The sequence below is a fragment of the Lissotriton helveticus genome, chromosome 4_1 (genome assembly GCF_964261635.1).
Source record: "Lissotriton helveticus chromosome 4_1, aLisHel1.1, whole genome shotgun sequence".
NCBI lineage: Eukaryota > Metazoa > Chordata > Amphibia > Caudata > Salamandridae > Lissotriton > Lissotriton helveticus.
This window is the reverse complement of record NC_136063.1, coordinates 735,712,041-735,732,596: the sequence shown is the minus strand read 5'-3', so window position 1 is coordinate 735,732,596 and position 20,556 is coordinate 735,712,041. Positions and strand designations below refer to the sequence as shown.

General features: G+C 45.6%; 1 pseudogene; it reads left to right on the top strand.

The window, feature by feature from the left end:
• The first annotated feature begins 348 nt into the window (after positions 1 to 348).
• LOC144827315 (rho-related GTP-binding protein RhoE pseudogene) lies at positions 349 to 1,536 on the top strand (annotated as a pseudogene).
• Positions 1,537 to 20,556: the final 19,020 nt, after the last annotated feature.

Below are 20,556 nucleotides of genomic sequence, written 5' to 3'. Positions count from 1 at the left end.
ACTCCTCGGTGTGGCTCCCCTCACCATCCGTCCCACTGGGTCCCTCCGACTCCTCAGTTGCTGGTCCAGGCTGGCTCTGTGGCTCCTCCTGGCCCGTGGCGCTGTCTCCTGTGCCCGTGGATGTATATGCATATAAGTAGGAAAAGAAGGACCACATTAGTTGCCTGCACTTACATGCACACAACACTGTCAATACACAACATTACCGGTCATGCACTGGCATCCTTAGCTGATATTTACAAAACAAATAACAAATTCACACACAGGGGTACATAGGTCAATACCCAGTCTGAACATCAACCATGGCACCCATATCCCTCCAGGACAGGTACCCATATGTCTGTTGCAGCGTGGAGGAGCAGGAGTAAGCCGCCGGAGGGGATCGCGCAGCCCGGACCGCCGCTTGCACGCCACAGGTTTATGGGGGACGCTTGACTCATTTCATCCTTTAATTTTTGCGGGAGACCTGCTGAGGAAGCCTTTCACCTCAATGAAAGAAAGAAGAACAAGCCAAAAACTTGCCAGCAAAACGATCATGGACCCCAACCAGAACGTGAAGTGCAAGATCGTTGTGGTGGGGGACAGCCAGTGCGGCAAGACGGCGCTACTGCACGTGTTCGCCAAGGACTCCTTCCCGGAGAATTACGTCCCCACAGTGTTTGAGAACTACACGGCCAGCTTTGAGATTGACACGCAGCGGATAGAGCTGAGCCTCTGGGACACTTCTGGATCTCCGTATTATAACAACGTTCGCCCGCTTTCATATCCAGATTCCGATGCAGTCTTGATTTGTTTTGACATCAGCCGTCCTGAGACTCTTGGCAGTGTTTTAAAGAAGTGGAAAGGTGAAATCCAGGAGTTTTGCCCAAACACCAAAATGTTGCTCGTTGGCTGCAAGTCTGATCTTCGCACAGATCTCACCACATTAGTGGAATTATCCAATCACAGACAGACACAAGTGTCTTACGATCAGGGCGCGAACATGGCAAAACAGATTGGTGCAGCAACTTACATAGAGTGCTCAGCCTTACAATCAGAAAACAGTGTTAGAGACATTTTCACGTTGCCACCTTGGCATGTGTAAACAAAAGTAACAAAAACTTAAAGCGGAAGAAGTCTACGCGGGTAACCAAAAGAATTTCACACATGCCAAGCAGACCAGATCTGGCCACAGACTTGCGAAAGGACAAAGCAAAAAGCTGCACTGTAATGTGAGCATGTGAACATTTTTTTCATTAATATGGACCTTGTCTTCAGATCAGGTGAAGACTGAACGAAGTGTGCAGACAAGGGGTGGTTCTTCATCGGCACCTTAAATGGCTACACTTCACCTTGTTTGGAACTAAGGATTCCGCATGTAGACCAAGTGGCAAGAAGAGGTCAGATGTCCAAAATGTTGCATAGATTGTATGCCAAAAAAAGAACTTGAATGTGTTTGAAAGGAAGGAAACATTTTGCACCCAAAGAAACGTCATTGTCTTGAATTTCTGTCTTTCTGGCTTGTTTCCCATTAATGAGTCCTTGTTTTGAAGCTTGTTAAAGTTACTAACGTCGGGTTTTTTTCTTTTGTTTTTTCACTAAACCTGGATTGGGATATATATTTTTTTTTTTGGACAACAATTTTTCACGTGGTCTGTTGTAACTTCCTGTGGTTTATTCGTCAAAACCGAAATGATAGGAAGACATGGGTTGGTTGTTCTGGGAAACCCACTGCAGAATCGGGGAAATACTGCCAAAATTGCAGAAGCAAAATGTTGAGTTTGTGGAAAAGAAAGTCTTTAAAGTTTTTCTGTTCTTTGAGGAAATAGCTGGTATGTGTGAAGTTCAGTGGAAGGGACAGAATAGGTACACTTGTATTCTCCAGATGTTACTTTTCATCATCATTGTGATTGTATTTAAAACGTGATAGCTTTATTTAGGTTATTTCAGATAGGATACTTGAAACGCGTCATGTTCACTCAAAATGAAGTTGAGGTGCTCTTCATTTTATGTACCACCTTTAGAGAAACTGGTTTGCAGTGTTGCACCCTCCAATTAGGCACAGAATAGGCTAGTTTAAAATGTGATTCCATGGAAGCCAACACTCCATAGACCTAAGAATTAGTGTCAGGAATCACTTGCTTCCTCAGCATTGTTGTGTTTGAACACTGCATCATCACTCTCTTCATTTTGAGGTGGCCGGGTTCCGGAAAGCTGTATTTATAAAAAAAAAAAACACAAAAAAAAAACCCTAATTGGTAAATTCCTACAGTACCTCAGCTGTCCCGATGCCCACCTAGAGATTCGGTCATTCTGTGTACACCCACCAACTTATAGGCTATACTTGCATAGTTCTCTTAATGTCTTCTAAAGAAGGACCTCCAGCTCTAACAGATTTCTTGTTGGTTCTTGTTGAAAACAAGCATTCTAGCCAATGAAGACGCTTCATTTGTGAAGTATTAAAGCTGTGTTTCATTTGTAATATGCAGGGTAGAGAATTATGGTAGAACTATCTGCTCTTTGTACTGCAAGCACATTCTTTTTGTCTTTACAAGGAAAAATGCAATTCCAATCCTTTCTCTACCAAATGCGGACTTTTACCACTCTACGATGCTTTGATTAATGCAGCTGTGTGCTTTGGGCAGTATTACGAAATAGCTGGCAGTTGCTTTCTGTACTTAAATATTGTATAAATAATTTATAACTGTTTAAATCTGAACAATAATTTTTTGAATGTTGAAGTCACTTTGTATGTCTGTTTTTGTTAATGTTTCTGCCGTATTTATTAAAATATCATTGTTTTTCTTGAAATAAAAAGGTTTTTAAGCTATATGTCTGTTGCATGCTTGCTGTCAATACCCCGAAGTGCACACATGCACCACATACACAGTTGTTGTACATGCAAATGACCATGCAGAAGTACATCACCAGTAACATAAATCACATCAAATGTCAATCACTCAGTACAGGTGTCTGGATGAATATATGCCCACACTCACATTTCACAATCTTGTGATGCCTAGCAGAACAACACAATGATATCCTAACGTCATGATACTAAATGACACAATGGAGTGCATGGAGCACCTCAGACTCCAATGTAGGATCCCTCCTAGCAACTCAATGCCCTGGCACACACATGCATAGTAAGTCAGTCTTCACTGTCACATGTCATGGGGCATTGCATCACAAAAACAACAGTATTCAATGCGTCACATTCATAGGTCATGCCCATACCAAAATCTGCAGCAGACAAGTGCACCAGTCTGTCCCCTGCCACACACTGTCCTAGGACTATGATGATCCTACCTCACTAAAATCTCACATATGAGTGAGTGCAAACACAACTACCTGAACATGAGCACCGCACAGTCTGCTGACAATTACACACCGCTGCGTGAAAGTCATTCTTGCATACAGCATTTTGCTCATTCAACTCATCACTCTCCTATATGTTGTAAGTATGGGCGAAATTTGCGAAATCGCTTTACGCAAATTCACGCGAAAGCGAATTCGCGGTCTGCAAAATGCACGAATTTGCGGATTTTTTTATTTATGCGTGTTCGCAGGGTTTTTTTTTCCATGCGGCTATCGTGAAGTTACCCATGCGGTCGTACATGGGTGCGGCCATCTTGTTCGCATTGCGTATTTCCATTTCCGGGCGCTAGTTGCATGCTCACGTTGTGCATTTCCTAAGTGCGGGCGCATTTGCGTGTTCGTGTCCATTTTTGTGTGCTCGCGGGGGAAATATCGCGCAAACTTACCAACGTGGTCGCAATGGGCTCGGCCATCTTGTTTTTCATTCATTGCTATGATTCTGGGCATGCTTTTTCAATCCTCCTTTAATCTTTGTAATAATTTGTTTGTTTGAACTTTTCTTAAATCTTTTTTACTCATTATCTATCTTTATTTTTGTACATCTATATTTTGTGTTTTTTGTCTACTTTTGGGGCCCAATGTAGGTAAATCTCATTTACCGACTCTAGAATACCGAATTTTACCGATTCGGGATTCTAGATTCGGTAAATGAGATTTAGGTAAAAATTCGGTAAGGCCCATAGGAATCAATGTCAATTAGCGAATCGGTAAATACCGATTTGGTAAAATTAACGAATTGTCAAGGGGCACAGGGTGTCACTTTGACACCCTGTTGCACCCCTGATTCTGGCTTGTGTGCCAGGTGTACATGCACAGATGTGCATGTATACAGGAATTCGTTATTTACCATAAAATAGTATTTCATGGTAAAAAACGAATTCTTAAGGGCCTGTGGCACTGTTTTCAGTGCCACCTACATCTAGATTTACAGATTCTGTAAATTTACCGATTCGGTATTTTACCGAATCAGTAAATTTACAGAATCGGTAAATTTACAGAATCTGTAAATTTAAGGCCCCCTACATTTCAAAAGCCAAATGCCGGTCGGTAACGGCCGAAATTGGCCGTTACCAACCGGCATTTGGCGTCCTACATCGGGCCCTTGGTTACTTTAAAACTACTTTTTTTTAACTTTCTTTTCTTTTACTTATTTTCCCTATTCTTTCCTATTTTATTTTCCTTTAACTGTCCAGGACCATGGCAAAGGGAGCCGGCAAAAATCTGAAGGGGAATGGTCCCGCACCCCGTAGCCGGCTCCCTTGCGGGCGTTTAAGGGGGGAAGCAGTAACTGCCCGGGAGATCTTCAGCACGGTGGAGGTGGTCACACTGGTTTTCTTTGTCCAGCACCACCTCCCTAAGACCATCGTGGCAGGCGGCCGGCCCGGTACCGGGTACGGGGTCCTGGAGCATCGCCAGCTATGGGGGAAGGTGTGTCGGGCCATGTATTGGGGGTCTGGGGTCCAGCCCACCTACAACCAGGCGACGCACAGGTGGTCCAACATCCTGGACCGGGAACAAGACCTGCTTGACCTGCTTGGCGTCGAGATCCCTGGGCTTGGTGAGTAGTAGTAGCTATTTAATTACTACTTTGCTTTCTCCTGCTCTGTGTTATGATATTGCAAATATTTGATTTTTCTGAAGAGCAAGAATGCTGCCGATTACATTGCAGGTAAAGTATGTTTCAAAAGCTTCTGTGATTGCAGGTGCTCGCCTGCTCACTGGTGGTGCTACTATTCTTACTTGTTTTCAATTTTGTGCTCCTTTGGCCTGGGTGATTATGTATGAGTGTACTTTACAGAAGTGCGTAATGCTAGACACTAGAGATTACATTGCAGGTAAATTATGTTTCAAACGTTTCTGTGATTGCAGGTGCTAGCCTGCTCACTGGCGGGTCTACTATGCTTACTTGTTTTCAATTTTGTGCTCATTTGGCCTGAGTGATTATGTATGAGTGTACTTTACAGAACTGAGTAATGCTAGATACTAGAGACTCAAGTCCAGTCCTTCCTTTGTACTCCTGCCACTAAGCAGAGATAATGGTGGCGCATTGATAGTTTGAGTATATTATGACTGGTTATTTAGTAGGAAACTTTTTAGTGGTCTGCAATCATGACGGACTGTGTCTGTCACTTCGCGTGCTGCGGAGTGCTGCCTGCCAGTCCTAGTAGAACCTTTTAGTAGTTGGTTTAGTGAGTTACATAACTTTCCAAGTAGACGGTCCGCGAATCCAGCAATACTAATATCCTAGTAGACCACATCAGACAGGTCAATACATTTAGTGCAATTGTTATCTATTTCTCCCGAAATAATTTGTTATTGTTTTTTTTTTTAAATGTTTGATTTGGTTGACAACAATCATCCATGTTTGTGTCTTTCTTTTATGTTGTACATCAGCTTTGCCCAGGGGCAAGAGGACAGAGGAAGTGGTAGCGGCGCCGGCAGAGCAGGAATAGGAAGGCCAGGATAGGTTCGCCGAGGGCTCCTCTGCTGGCCCCAGTAAGTTTCCTGTTAATATTATTAATTATACGTCCCTATCTTTTACAGCACCTATTTATTCCAAACGTTCCTCATAATTCTATTTGCTCCTAAATCATCTTTGATCTTCTTGTAGACTGTTTCTAAATTCTTATCCTGCCTCCACTATGACTCTCATTGCTACTACTAGATTATTATTAGTCTGTCTGTGTAGCTAGCTAAGCTTGCACAGTTGGCAAAAGGTGTTAAACAAAGCTCCTATTCAGCATTAGCTCTAGGCACTGAGTACAGTCCTCTGGGTTGTCCATAATGTCTATTGAAGTCTTCTAAATGTTTATACTTTGACAATTCCCAACAATAAAATGTCAATGGCCACCAAGAATAGGATACTAGTTTACTTTTTGATTGGATAGGAGGACATACTACTACTGTTGCAGGGACTATTCTGCACATACAGAACTATGGACAAGAAATAGGGCATTGGTGATAATAGGCACAGTTAGACTTTCCACATACCTGTCATAACAGAAGTTGAACCCCCAATCTCCTTACTGACTAGCTAGTGTGTCAGAGTCATTATATAGCTCCCGAATGCAGCGATGATCCCCAATGATTATACAACCCAGAACATAAGACAACGGAGTCAGAGTCCCGACCTCTCAAAGTCACTGACTCATGCTTGCAAATTGCAAACCCTTTTGCTCACTCACTCATGACCAAAAACCACAGAGTCTATGTAAGTTTTAAAGCTTTATTAAAAGTAAAACAACTAGCTCTGTGTGTACTCTGTAAAATTTAAATTGTGCATTATATAAAAACATTTATTAAAATCAACTTCATAATATAAGATAAACAGTGAACGACTGAAAAGTGGCTGATTTCACACATTAATTGTGGGAGAGCCCTCACCTGGTTGGAACTTAAAGTCTTGGTGGGGATGAATCGTTGACGACTCCGACTAACATTCATATGATCTTCCTCTTGTTCGTAGAAGGGAAGCTTCTGTCTGTTATGAGAAAAATGTTGCGTGTTAAAAAGCAAGCATTCATCAGTTGTGCCAAAAAGTGTAGCATCACATGTTATGGCTAAGCATAAATAAAAAACACCCTTCCCTGAAGAAAGGGACATTTTAGTTTAGACTAGAGAGTCACAAATTATTAAATTTGTTTATGTAGTACTTGTAACATTTTTTCATTCCTAGACAAAATAGTGAGTGGTGTATATGGCATCTAAAAATATTAAATGTATTTTCTAGGTGTAACAACATCGGCACAGCCAACCACCAGTGTCAGGGCCAGCGCGGAGGTGGTCACTCCAGGGGCAGATGCAGTGCCACAGCCAGCAGGAACTGCTGTGGGGGATGCCACGGTAGTGGCGGGCAGTGGTAAGCTTTTATATTCCTTACTTATTGAGATTGCAAAGTGGACTCTCTGCAGGGGTGTATATGTTGCACAGTACAAGTACACTTTACTGGTAAGAAGACTTACAAATTTAGAACTAAGTTTTTGTCAACCAGGTAGAAGACAGTCACCCTTGACTTCTCATTAGCAATAGCATTAGTGGCCGGAGTTGACGAGTAACCAATGGCCTCCTCTAAATTTGACTTCAACTCAGCTGTGGAAGTTTTATCGAGAAGCCAAATCAGATCAGAGATGTACTTGATGGATGGGATGAACGAAAAGGGAAAGAAGGGTGTAAGGAAAGACAAGCGAGTTAAAATTAATGACTGGCAAAGAATGATACGTGTTTTTGAATGCTGCCCGAGATGGCTGGGAATCTGATGCATGGCCGGTTGAAGGCTGAAGCAAGGATGGGTGGAAGGAGAAAGAAATGAGGACTGTCTGGGTGGGTGAAACAGAAACTGTATGTGTGCGCAATATATCCAAATGCAAGTCAAGCATGGATGCATGGCTGGCGGTTTTCAAAATAAAATAAAAAAGGTTGTTTTTCGTTGAGAAAAAGTAAGGTTTGTCCAGTTGAGAGTCAGACATTAAGAAGAATGATTGACATTTACTTTGAATGGATGGATGCCTGGATGGTATCTTCCTCATAGATAGCATAGGTGTATGTAGACAGAGTAGACGATCACTGGATGAAGAGTGTTACTTTGAAGAGCATGTAACACCGCAGGTCCGTGCCAGAGTAGCAAAGCCGAGGAAGGAAGTTGACATTTTTCAGAATACTACCATGACTAGTAACAGTAGTTTGCAAGTACAGCATATATCCGGCAATTACGGGAACCACTCACTACCTCTGTTAATAAATTTTTCACAACTCTGTCATTCATGTGTGGACTATCGGTGTTCACTCAATCAAAAACAAAGCACCAAAAGTCATCCCATATGTAAGCAAATATCCTGTGAAGGGATAGATGATCATATTATTTATCTTCTTCCTTTTCCTTTTGCAGTAGTCAGGGGCAGGGCAGGGTGAAAGTTAAATTAATTAAGCAGTAGCCCTTGTAGCAGAGTATGGCCAGTGCCACCCGTAATAGAAAAGTAAGAGCTTCACCACCTGCATGTACTGGACTGATAACAGTAAAGCAAGTCTGTGTCATCATGGCTTGCGTATGTTTTTCTCGGGTGCAAGTTGACTGCGCTGGCATTATGCCGTCTTGAACAAGTTTACGTACCAATTTCGCTAAACAAGAGAGAAGAAGAAGACTGGTGTACTGTCTGAGTCTAATGTAGTGAGTCCATATAGTGCTAGTAGAATTCCTGAAACTCCCACTAATGTTAGAGAAGAGGCCGACAAAGTGAGAGGTTAGATAGATACATGCCACAAATGTTATGTACTGTGCTTGCAAGTTGCTAGTGCTACTATGACACAACATTCTGCCGAATTATTTTGTGTCAATCTTAAAGAGCATTGGTTGAAGTATGTTTTTCTTTCTTCATATAGATACTCCTTCTAAATTAACAAGGAAGGAGTTGGCTAGACGGGCCTGGCAACGGAAGCTGGAGGCAATTGTCGCCGAATATCAGCAGCTGGTGGACCAGGAGGAGGAGGATGACTCGCAGTCAATAACATCCATGGCAGCTGCATCCTCCTACGCTGCCCCTGGGTCATGCATTCAGCGCAAACCTCCAGCGGTATGGAGCCGAGGTCCGGCAGCCACCCGCCGCCGCCAAGCAGCAAAAACAACAGCTGTCCCCCACAGTACCTGCAAGTGCAAGGCTTGTATGCACCGATTGACCCTGCGAGTGTCCAACCTTGAGCAGGAGGTGGTGAGGCTGAAAGCCCTGCTGAAGGACCTCCGGAGAGAGCAGCGTGACCACCTGGCCAAAGAACACCACCGGCGGAAGTAGAGAGACTGTCTCTTGCCCCTTTTTTAAAGACTTTTGGGGGGGTGGGAATTGGGCGTTGGGGGTTTTTGGTCTGGGGACATTGATTTCATGGACATTGGTCGGGTCTTCTTGTGGGATAGTTTATTTTTGTTAGGGCTCAAATAATGATTTATTTCAACTCAAACAAAGCATCCGCTTTTTTTACTGTTTTGTGGGGGAGGCAGGGGGTGGTTAACTGTACGTTTGTTTTCCTGAAACTTAACTGGCTGGTTGATTCAAATTGTTTAATCGCCCAAATTTGTACAAAAGTGCCACTGACAGACTTAGTGAATTCAATTGTCCTACTACTTTACTAGTACCACCGTCAGTCTCTCCTCTCCTCCTACTCCATTATTCTTCCTCCCCAAAATGCTTATCTTACCTGTGATTCGTGTTTGAGAATAGGGCTAGGCACAGGGCTGGTTGCATGGCAAATGGCGATTAAGGTTGACTATGGAATCCTGGACAGATGAAATGTCATTGATGTGGTGGTAGTAGTAGTGGTACACACTTGCAGTAGCAGCATATGAAAAAAAAGGAAATGAAACATTGAGTGGTCTGAGCGGAGCATTAGAACAGTACGATAGATAGTACAGTACACAAGAACAGTGCCATAAATTGTAGCCTAAGCAATGCTAAAGTATTCAAAATATAAGTACTAATTGCGTGGAGTATGGCTACTACAAGAAATAGTACTGACGTGAAGGACACAGCAGCGTAAACATTTGTCACGTGTAGGAGGAGGATGTTGTTGATGATCAATCCACTTGATGGAGCACATGAAATTCTGATTTGATTTGCAAATACTCATGGTTGTGTGTCAAGAAGAATTAGAATGAGAATATATCCTTGGATTCCTTCACCAGCCTTGAAATTGATTTTCTGTTGCTTTGACCTTATCCTCTCCAGCAAGTGTGTGGAATTATTGTTGTCATTTAGTCACACTTCAATGAAAACCACACAGCCCGGGAAAGAGGGTTAGCGTTTGAAAATTGGATGGGAATGGGTTTTTTTAGAAAGTTTTGTGGAGAGAGGAAAAAAAACATAGCATGGACAAACAACAAATGAAGAAAAACAAATCTTTGGATACAAAGATATCCATAAATCTTTTAAGGGACACAAAGGAAGAGCACTGCATGCATGAAGTTGTTTTCTAAATGGATGGTTAGGTTACTGAAAAGTAGTACTCACTTCAACTTACTAACTATGAAGAAACTATTTGACAGTACAGGGCAGCAGTAATTACTCAATTTCACTTGCCTATATGCCCTCAGAGAGAATAAACACTTATTAGTACATTAAATTAGTTTTAAAAATAACAAAGAAACATATCAAATAGCTGTAGGGATGAATTTGAAGCAGATAGCAAACACACAGAGACGCACTCTTAGAAGTTCACAACAATAACATAATTTAAAAGATAAGGAGAAGTGAAGAGGATACTGTACCTGTATGTTGTTGTTGTCCTGTTTAATTTGGGAAGTTGCATGCATACAGCCTTTCCTCTTATTCGCGGTACTCCTCCATTCCATCTGACGTTCCGTCAATCAATCTTGGTGACCAGAGACACTGTCCACTCCCTGCCTTGCGGATGCGGAATTGCGGATTGCTAATGGTAAGCCTGAGTTAATGTTTTTCCCATCGCACATGGTGAAAGCCGGCCTGTAATTGTTGATGGAAAAACAGGAAGGGATATTAAAACACCACGGAGAAATAATATATGGTACAGTGTGTAGTGCAAAAATAACACTTTCACAGGTGACAGTATTACATACAAGCATCATTTCTAAAGTGCATACTCTGAGTCTCCTTTTCAAGGATAGTAATTAGCACACAGCAGGCCAGGCCCATGCAGACGGTCAAGGCAGGCACCACAGAGTGAACCAACCTGATGTAGCATACCTCTTTGACACAGACAGACAAAGCATATCTAATTTTATGCAGCAAGCCACATAGCCGCAATTTAATTTACATGAACTTCTGTCTGCACTCTGGCATAACACTACACTGGCTCGACTACTCCATACCACAACTAGACAGACATGTAGTTCTGTTGTGGTTGGTGTTGACTTGTTTACCTGTTTGCCACTCACGAAATGGCCATAGTTCTTCCGTAAACCGACGATGATGTTCCATTCATCCCAGTGAGTGACTGTAAAGAATATAGATATTATGTAACTTTGATCATCAAGACTCATCATCATCATGGTATATTGGCAAACTCAATGTTGTTCATGCAGTCACAGTCTACACACAGTGAGTCCAAGGACATTTTCCATATTAAAAAATGCAATGTAGTGGCCCCTGCAGTAGAAGTACAATTTGAATTAAACAAGGTAAAAACAGAGTTGACTTGAGGTAAATTTAGTGTGTAAAAGATTAAATAATAACAGAACACATATGATTCATTTCATGCACAACAAACAAACAGCAATTGCTTTCATCAGAGCCAGACAGCCAGTGTTGTCCACTGCATGCCATCTCATTATTCATTACCTGTTCCAATTTTTATCCGCATCTTCTTGTTCTTAAAGTGAAGGCCCACAGGGCAGCCTCTCGTGTCCATTTCAGAAGTAACAGTCAGCTATCAGCATATAGTCAGTAATTCCAGTCCCACTTCTTTTGAGGGGACTCGTCTACGAAGCGACAGTTTCTTGATTCTGCGTAATTCAGCCATCTGCCTTGAGGGAAATGGATAGGGGGAGTCTGGAGGAGGAGGATAGAGGAGCATGACTGAGTTGTGAAGTTGTGAACTTCCGTAATGCAGACAGTGGCACCTTCAATAAGGAAATAAGACGAAGAGATTGCTGCTGATGGATTTGTTGTGATTAGAGTTTTGTTGTGGTAAAAGTTGCAAAACAAAGAAAGACACACAGGAATAAAGTGAATAAGGATGAAAAAAAGGAAGTCAGTATTTCAGGCCCAGTTGTCAGACTCTGTGAATTGAAATTGGAGTAGGTCAGCTAACAGAGAAGAACTTCCGTCACCTACGTCGGTGTCCTCTTCTTCCTGCGTGGATTCACGTATTTTGTAATCTGGTGGTATGAAGTTCTGATTCATCTTGATCATTGTTAACCTCTCCACATTTTTGGGTGAGAGGCGGGTCCTTTTTGAAGTTACAATGGCACCAGCAGAACTGAAAACACGTTCACATGACACGCTTGCGAGTGGGCAAGACAAATATTTATAGCCAGCTTGGAGATCAGTGGCCATTGACCCCTTTTCCCATACCAATACAGCAATGGGTTGTGATCAATGAAGACCTCTTGTTGTGTTTCTATCTAGGACCCTAATTTGATATTCCCGATTTATACCCTTATATGGTTATAATAAATAGTATCCTTATAAAGGCATAAAGAATCATATCCATATTTAGTAATAGCCCATGCAGTCGAAATACGGCAAGGCTACTCCCCTAGACTCCTCGAAAGTACAACGCGTTCTTTAAACAAACCAAGCCTCCAGCAGCCCGGGAATTCCCCCTGCTTTTGTTTTGATTTGCACAAGAACTTCTGGAGTCCAGAAAGAACTGTTAGTTCTTAGTGACGTCTTATGTCCAACCTTACGTCAAACCCGGCACCTTTCAGGTATAAATATACCAACGTTGCCTAAGCAAACACACCGTGGTTTAGGAGCAGAGTGGCTATCTACTTGCCCGGAAGCCCAGCTGATGCAAGAGCCGAAGGAAGCCGCCCCACCCTTTTGGCGCACTGAGAGAGGCGCTGTCTTTTTCTCCAGCTGATAAAATCCAGCTCCGGTGTTTCCAGTCACCCTTGCAGGTTGCTGGGAGATCGGGTCCTGAGAGAGAGATACAAGACCTCCTACTTTCTAGAACCAAGGTACGGAGCTGACTAAACCCTTAAGAGATTTCTTGATTCAGATTCCTGGCAAAAACCAACTTAACTTAAACTGAAACTTACTTACTCCTTCCCACGTATTAGGCTTAGGTCAGGTACACCGGGGTAGGGGTATCTTAGAAGCACGAGTTGAGTATGTTAGTCAATGTTTTTATGTATGTATATATTTTATTCATTTTAAAGTATCATATGGCTAAGAAACCATATCAATGCTTTTACAGTATTATTTTATAATACTCCTTTTACTGTACGCACTTTACTTCATGATAAGTATTGCAATTGTGGCAATTCATTTCTCTTGCATGAGAAAGAAGACTGCTCAATAAATAACACCTTTTATTGAAAACGCCCGTCTCTCTATTTCTCTGCACTCTGGTGGAACTAAGTATGCACGATTGACTGAGTGAAATAGTTGTCTATTGTTTTCACACGACTCTAGAGATACGCTCTTTATTCTGAGGGGGCAAAGTTGTCATGTTTATGCGGTTGTCAGAAGCTAATCCCTACTTGTCTAAATCAGGAGAGTTAACTCTTTCCTGAACATTCAAGAAAGTTTCTAGTGACCTCTGAGCTATCTGGCAAAACTAATTAAGTCTAATATAGTCAGTAGAGACCTAGTCGACCTCAGTCCTACGTCTACCCTGCTGTTTATATTATTCCAATGCGCAGAGCCTATTGGGAATATAGGAACTACACTACATGGAGCCCAACGTTTGGTAAGGCGATAATCTAACGCAAGACATTAGAGTAACTCAGTCATGCTTTTTCACACAGACCCTTTTTCCCGTAAAAACTCCAAAAGACGTCTGGAGTGGGTAAATGGTTAAAATCCGCCGGAACTTAGTAGGAAGAGATTCCTATGTATTAGTTTTTGGTTTTGTCAACGTTGAAGGATACAGTGTTCCAAAATATTGTGCACCTAATCTTTGTTTCCTTGGAAACCTGCTCTGCACACTTTCATTAAAAACAATGTCAACTAACGGCGACAGCAACGAAACCGGTGGAGCTGCAGTAGATGCGAATCAACCGGGTTTCGATGTTACAGGGTTTAATGAAAATGAACCAGGTGCAATTATCATTCCGGTCAAATGTAAGGAGAACTATAACTCTTAAACTTATAGCAAACGGACTATCACCAAGAGGTGGTACAGTCATATTCGTGGTAGAGGCCCATGAATATCGGCAGACAGAGGTATTCTATTCAAGGATAAACTTTCCAGCAGCAAACGCTGTAACACAAGACTTCCACTATTACAAAATAGGGGAACCTCCGGATAAATACACTCCTTTCGAGGACGTTGAAATCCCACTAACTTACCAAGAGCACCTGCTCTGGTTTAATGGCACCCTAAAACCTCAAAATCACATCACCAGGCTCGGTCCACTAGGTAGACCAGGAGCCACGTGGCTGGTTCTAGCCAGCTACACACCACATCCCGACATTGAAAAAATGTCAAGTGAAGAACTTTTAGTTAAACTAAAAGAATTAACAAAGGCATACAGAGAATTAGTTCAATTGGCAATGGACGATATAACATACCTACAGAAATTGAAAGAAACAGATATAGCAGAACAACCTTTTGAACTTGCCAGAATCATAGAAAAATCCTATGAAGAACTAGGTAGAGATAGTTTGGGTGGGAAACCAGTAAAACCCCAACTACTTGAAAATCCTGAAAAAACCTTAATTAAAAATAATCTAAACACTCCAAAAAAGAGTTGGGATGGGAATAAACAATCCACTCCCAAAAAAAACGATTCCAGTCCAGAGGAAGGTCTCCTCAACGGAGAGATAGATCTCCAGAACGAGGTGGCAAGTTTTCCCAGAGGGAGCCCTCTGAGAAAAGATACAACCTTAGAGATAGGGATAAATTGAGAAAACCTGATAGATATCAAGATATTGATACACGTCCCTCTCGATCTTTTCAGACTTCCTCACAGAAATCGGAAAGAAGAGGACGGTCAGAACACAAAGAAGAGCACGTCAAGTCCAAAGACAAAGAACCTGCTCATCAAAGTAAAAAATTACAATATCCAAAGAAGAAGGTAGCAAGTATTAGAATAAAACATGTCGAGGATACTGAGGACACAACTGAAAAACGGAGAGTGGGCCCAGACAATGCTAGACAGCGCAGCTGAATTAACCTTAGCTTGCAAGATCCTGATGAATCTTCTGGAGACAGTGGACACGAATAAATACATTCAAGTAGAAACTGCCGACACCAGAGTTAGCAAACCCCATAAATTATACGAAATAACATTGCGTATAGAGGGGGACAAGACTAGGAAAGTAAGGGGTCTCTTTTGGGATAACCTTTTGGAAGGCTATGACATCCTGTTAGCTGAGAAAGACTGGCCACCAGAGTTTGTCAGGGAGTGCCCTCATGGCGAAGAAATGATTATGCCTGCCTTCTCAAATCATATTCCAATTCATAAAAATATACATTTGCAAGAAAATGGGCAGTAGCCCAAGCTCCTGCATTATATAAAAATCATGTAGGATGGGATGAGGATTCTCCTCCTCACAAAATCCAGTTAAAAAATCAACCCACTGCACAAAGGCAGTACCCAGTTAAACAAGAAGCTAAAAAACAAGTCAGGGAGATCTTAGATCAACTTGAATATCAGGGGGTGATTGAAACATGCACCTCACAAATGAATAATCCTTTGTTTCCTGTCTCCAAGCCAGACGATTCATATCGTCTAGTTTTGGACTACAGACACCTTAACTCATGTTGCAAAACATTTGCAGTACAAAACTCACACAGTGCAGCACTAATGAATAACATTGTGCGCAAAAAATATAAAACAACATTAGATATCTCAAATGGTTTCTTTTGTAAAAAAAAACTGCTTTGAGCTGCACTGAGACTCTTTACCTGGCCCTTGCTCTTTTGATTTCCTACTACCTCTCCCTGCTTCAAGGAATCCCTCAGCGCCTCGCCGGACCCGCTTCGCGGGTCCCGCAGCGTATTCAACTTGCTGAAGCTGCTGGGCCATTCTCTAAAGGAACGTGGGTTGGTGACAGCGTCGGTGGGGCTGCGAGCACACAGGCAGGGACTCCAGTGTCCAGGAGTCCCTGCGCGCCCGATTTACTACACCTGGGCTGCTCTCCCCGCTGGCCACGCCCCCGCCAACGGATTGAAATACAGGCTTGTTCCTTAGCGCACTGGGACTGCTTTGAGCTGCGCTGAGACTCTTTACCTGGCCCTTGCTCTTTTGATTTCCTACAGCCTCTCCCTGCTTCAAGGAATCCCTCAGCGCCTCGCCGGACCCGCTTCGCGGGTCCCGCAGCGCATTCAACTTGCTGAAGCTGCTGGGCCATTCTCTAAAGGAACGCGGGTTGGTGACAGCGTTGGCAGGGCTGCGAGCACACAGGCAGGGACTCCAGTGTCCAGGAGTCCCTGCGCGCCCGATTTACTACACCTGGGCTGCTCTCCCCGCTGGCCATGCCCCCGCCAACGGATTGAAATACAGGCTTGTTCCTTAGCGCACTGGGACTGCTTTGAGCTGCGCTGAGACTCTTTACCTGGCCCTTGCTCTTTTGATTTCCTACAGCCTCTCCCTGCTTCAAGGAATCCCTCAGCGCCTCGCCGGACCCGCTTCGCGGGTCCCGCAGCGCATTCAACTTGCTGATGCTGCTGGGCCATTCTCTAAAGGAACGCGGGTTGGTGACAGCGTCGACGGGGCTGCGAGCACACAGGTAGGGACTCCAGTGTCCAGGAGTCCCTGCGCACCCGATTTACTACACCTGGGCTGCTCTCCCCGCTGGCCACGCCCCCGCCAACGGATTGAAATACAGGCTTGTTCCTTAGCGCACTGGGACTGCTTTGAGCTGCGCTGAGACTCTTTACCTGGCCCTTGCTCTTTTGATTCCCTACAGCCTCTCCCTGCTTCAAGGAATCCCTCAGCGCCTCTCCGGACCCGCTTCGCGGGTCCTGCAGCGCATTCAACTTGCTGAAGCTGCTGGGCCATTCTCTAAAGGAACGCGGGTTGGTGACAGCGTCGGCGGGGCTGCGAGCACACAGGCAGGGACTCCAGTGTCCAGGAGTCCCTGCGCGCCCGATTTACTACACCTGGGCTGCTCTCCCTGCTGGCCACGCCCCCGCCAATGGATTGAAATACAGGCTTGTTCCTTAGCGCACTGGGACTGCTTTGAGCTGCGCTGAGACTCTTTACCTGGCCCTTGCTCTTTTGATTTCCTACAGCCTCTCCCTGCTTCAAGGAATCCCTCAGTGCCTCGCCGGACCCGCTTCGAGGGTCCCGCAGCGCATTCAACTTGCTGAAGCTGCTGGGCCATTCTCTAAAGGAACGCGGGTTGGTGACAGCGTCGGCGGGGCTGCGAGCACACAGGCAAGGACTCCAGTGTCCAGGAGTCCCTGCGCACCCGATTTACTACACCTGGGCTGCTCTCCCCGCTGGCCACGCCCCCGCCAACGGATTGAAATACAGGCTTGTTCCTTAGCGCACTGGGACTGCTTTGAGCTGCGCTGAGACTCTTTACCTGGCCCTTGCTCTTTTGATTTCCTACAGCCTCTCCCTGCTTCAAGGAATCCCTCAGCGCCTCGCCGGACCCGCTTCGCGGGTCCCGCAGCGCATTCAACTTGCTGAAGCTGCTGGGCCATTCTCTAAAGGAACGCGGGTCGGTGACAGCGTCGGCGGGGCTGCGAGCACACAGGCAGGGACTCCAGTGTCCAGGAGTCCAGGCGCGCCCGATTTACTACACCTGGGCTGCTCTCCCCGCTGGCCACGCCCACCCGCCTATCAGCCTATGAGTGTGCAGTATTTTTGTTTAAAGGTGACCAGTGTTACCGCTTCGCGGGAGCGCGCCGGGAGAAGCCCGGGACAAGGGCGGGACCGTCTGTGGCCATCCGGGGCCGAGGGAGGCCGGGCTGGGCCAGCCCTCTGACATTGCCCATATTGGTTTATATTGCACTAGAAAAGGGTCCTGTCGAATAAGTGCTAGACTTGGAACTCTGTAAAAGGGTTGGTGACTCTAAAATATGTCTGTAAATCCAGGTAGTATAGTTCTGATGACCCAAACGGACGAGCCTGGACCCGCAGTTATTGGTCCCCTAGACAAATACTTTAATCGGCCCACACAAGACATTGACAAAGAGATAACGCTTGCACCTGGGCTGCTCTCCCTGCTGGCCACGCCCCCGCCAACGGATTGAAATACAGGCTTGTTCCTTAGCGCACTGGGACTGCTTTGAGCTGCGCTGAGACTCTTTACCTGGCCCTTGCTCTTTTGATTTCCTACAGCCTCTCCCTGCTTCAAGGAATCCCTCAGCGCCTCGCCGGACCCGCTTTGCTGGTCCCGCAGCGCATTCAACTTGCTGAAGCTGCTGGGCCATTCTCTAAAGGAACGCGGGTTGGTGACAGCGTCGGCGGGGCTGCGAGCACACAGGCAGGGACTCCAGTGTCCAGGAGTCCCTGCGCACCCGATTTACTACACCTGGGCTGCTCTCCCCGCTGGCCATGCCCCCGCCAACGGATTGAAATACAGGCTTGTTCCTTAGCGCACTGGGACTGCTTTGAGCTGCGCTGAGACTCTTTACCTGGCCCTTGCTCTTTTGATTTCCTACAGCCTCTCCCTGCTTCAAGGAATCCCGCAGCGAATTCAACTTGCTGAAGCTGCTGGGCCATTCTCTAAAGGAACGCGGGTTGGTGACAGCGTCGACGGGGCTGCGAGCCCACAGGTAGGGACTCCAGTGTCCAGGAGTCCCTGCGCGCCCGATTTACTACACCTGGGCTGCTCTCCCCGCTGGCCACGCCCCCGCCAACGGATTGAAATACAGGCTTGTTCCTTAGCGCACTGGGACTGCTTTGAGCTGCGCTGAGACTCTTTACCTGGCCCTTGCTCTTTTGATTCCCTACAGCCTCTCCCTGCTTCAAGGAATCCCTCAGCGCCTCTCCGGACCCGCTTCGCGGGTCCCGCAGCGCATTCAACTTGCTGAAGCTGCTGGGCCATTCTCTAAAGGAACGCGGGTTGGTGACAGCGTCGGCGGGGCTGCGAGCACACAGGCAGGGACTCCAGTGTCCAGGAGTCCCTGCGCGCCCGATTTACTACACCTGGGCTGTTCTCCCTGCTGGCCACGCCCCCCGCCAACGGATTGAAATACAGGCTTGTTCCTTAGCGCACTGGGACTGCTTTGAGCTGCGCTGAGACTCTTTACCTGGCCCTTGCTCTTTTGATTTCCTACAGCCTCTCCCTGCTTCAAGGAATCCCTCAGTGCCTCGCCGGACCCGCTTCGCGGGTCCCGCAGCGCATTCAACTTGCTGAAGCTGCTGGGCCATTCTCTAAAGGAACGCGGGTTGGTGACAGCGTCGGCGGGGCTGCGAGCACACAGGCAGGGACTCCAGTGTCCAGGAGTCCCTGCGCACCCGATTTACTACACCTGGGCTGCTCTCCCCGCTGGCCACGCCCCCCGCCAACGGATTGAAATACAGGCTTGTTCCTTAGCGCACTGGGACTGCTTTGAGCTGCGCTGAGACTCTTTACCTGGCCCTTGCTCTTTTGATTTCCTACAGCCTCTCCCTGCTTCAAGGAATCCCTCAGCGCCTCGCCGGACCCGCTTCGCGGGTCCCGCAGCGCATTCAACTTGCTGAAGCTGCTGGGCCATTCTCTAAAGGAACGCGGGTTGGTGACAGCGTCGGCGGGGCTGCGAGCACACAGGCAAGGACTCCAGTGTCCAGGAGTCCCTGCGCGCCCGATTTACTACACCTGGGCTGCTCTCCCCGCTGGCCACGCCCACCCGCCTATCAGCCTATGAGTGTGCAGTATTTTTGTTTAAAGGCGACCAGTGTTACCGCTTCGCGGGAGCGAGCGGGAGCGCGCCGGGAGAAGCCCGGGACAAGGGCGGGACCGTCTGTGGCCGTCCGGGGCCGAGGGAGGCCGGGCTGGGCCAGCCCTCTGACATTGCCCATATTGGTTTATATTGCACTAGAAAAGGGTCCTGTCGAATAAGTGCTAGACTTGGAACTCTGTAAAAGGGTTGGTGACTCTAAAATATGTCTGTAAATCCAGGTAGTATAGTTCTGATGACCCAAACGGACGAGCCTGGACCCGCAGTTATTGGTCCCCTAGACAAATACTTTAATCGGCCCACACAAGACATTGACAAAGAGATAACGCTTGCAGAGAGGCGGGCAGAGCGTAGATTGTCTATTGAACTGCTTAAAACTCCTGGAGATAAATGCTCAGTTCAAATATATCCTGCATTGGTAACGCCTTTGTCATCCTTAAACCTGCCTGTTGTAGCTGAAATATGTCACGATGTAACTACTAACAAGGGAAACCAGGGTATTGTAGCAGAACCAACATCTTCCTGTGTAAATCATATTAACCCTATAATATGCTCATCAGAAAAACATGCCCTGGTTCCTGTGCCCCAATTAAAATCAGGTTCAAAAAGAAAAAGGAGTACCGCACCTAGAAAATGCAATACTGCTAAACCCCCACACAAACTTAGGAAAGTGAGCAAAAAAATGTGCCCCAGTAAGGCTATCACTGAAGTAAGTCATAGTGGGGAAAGTAT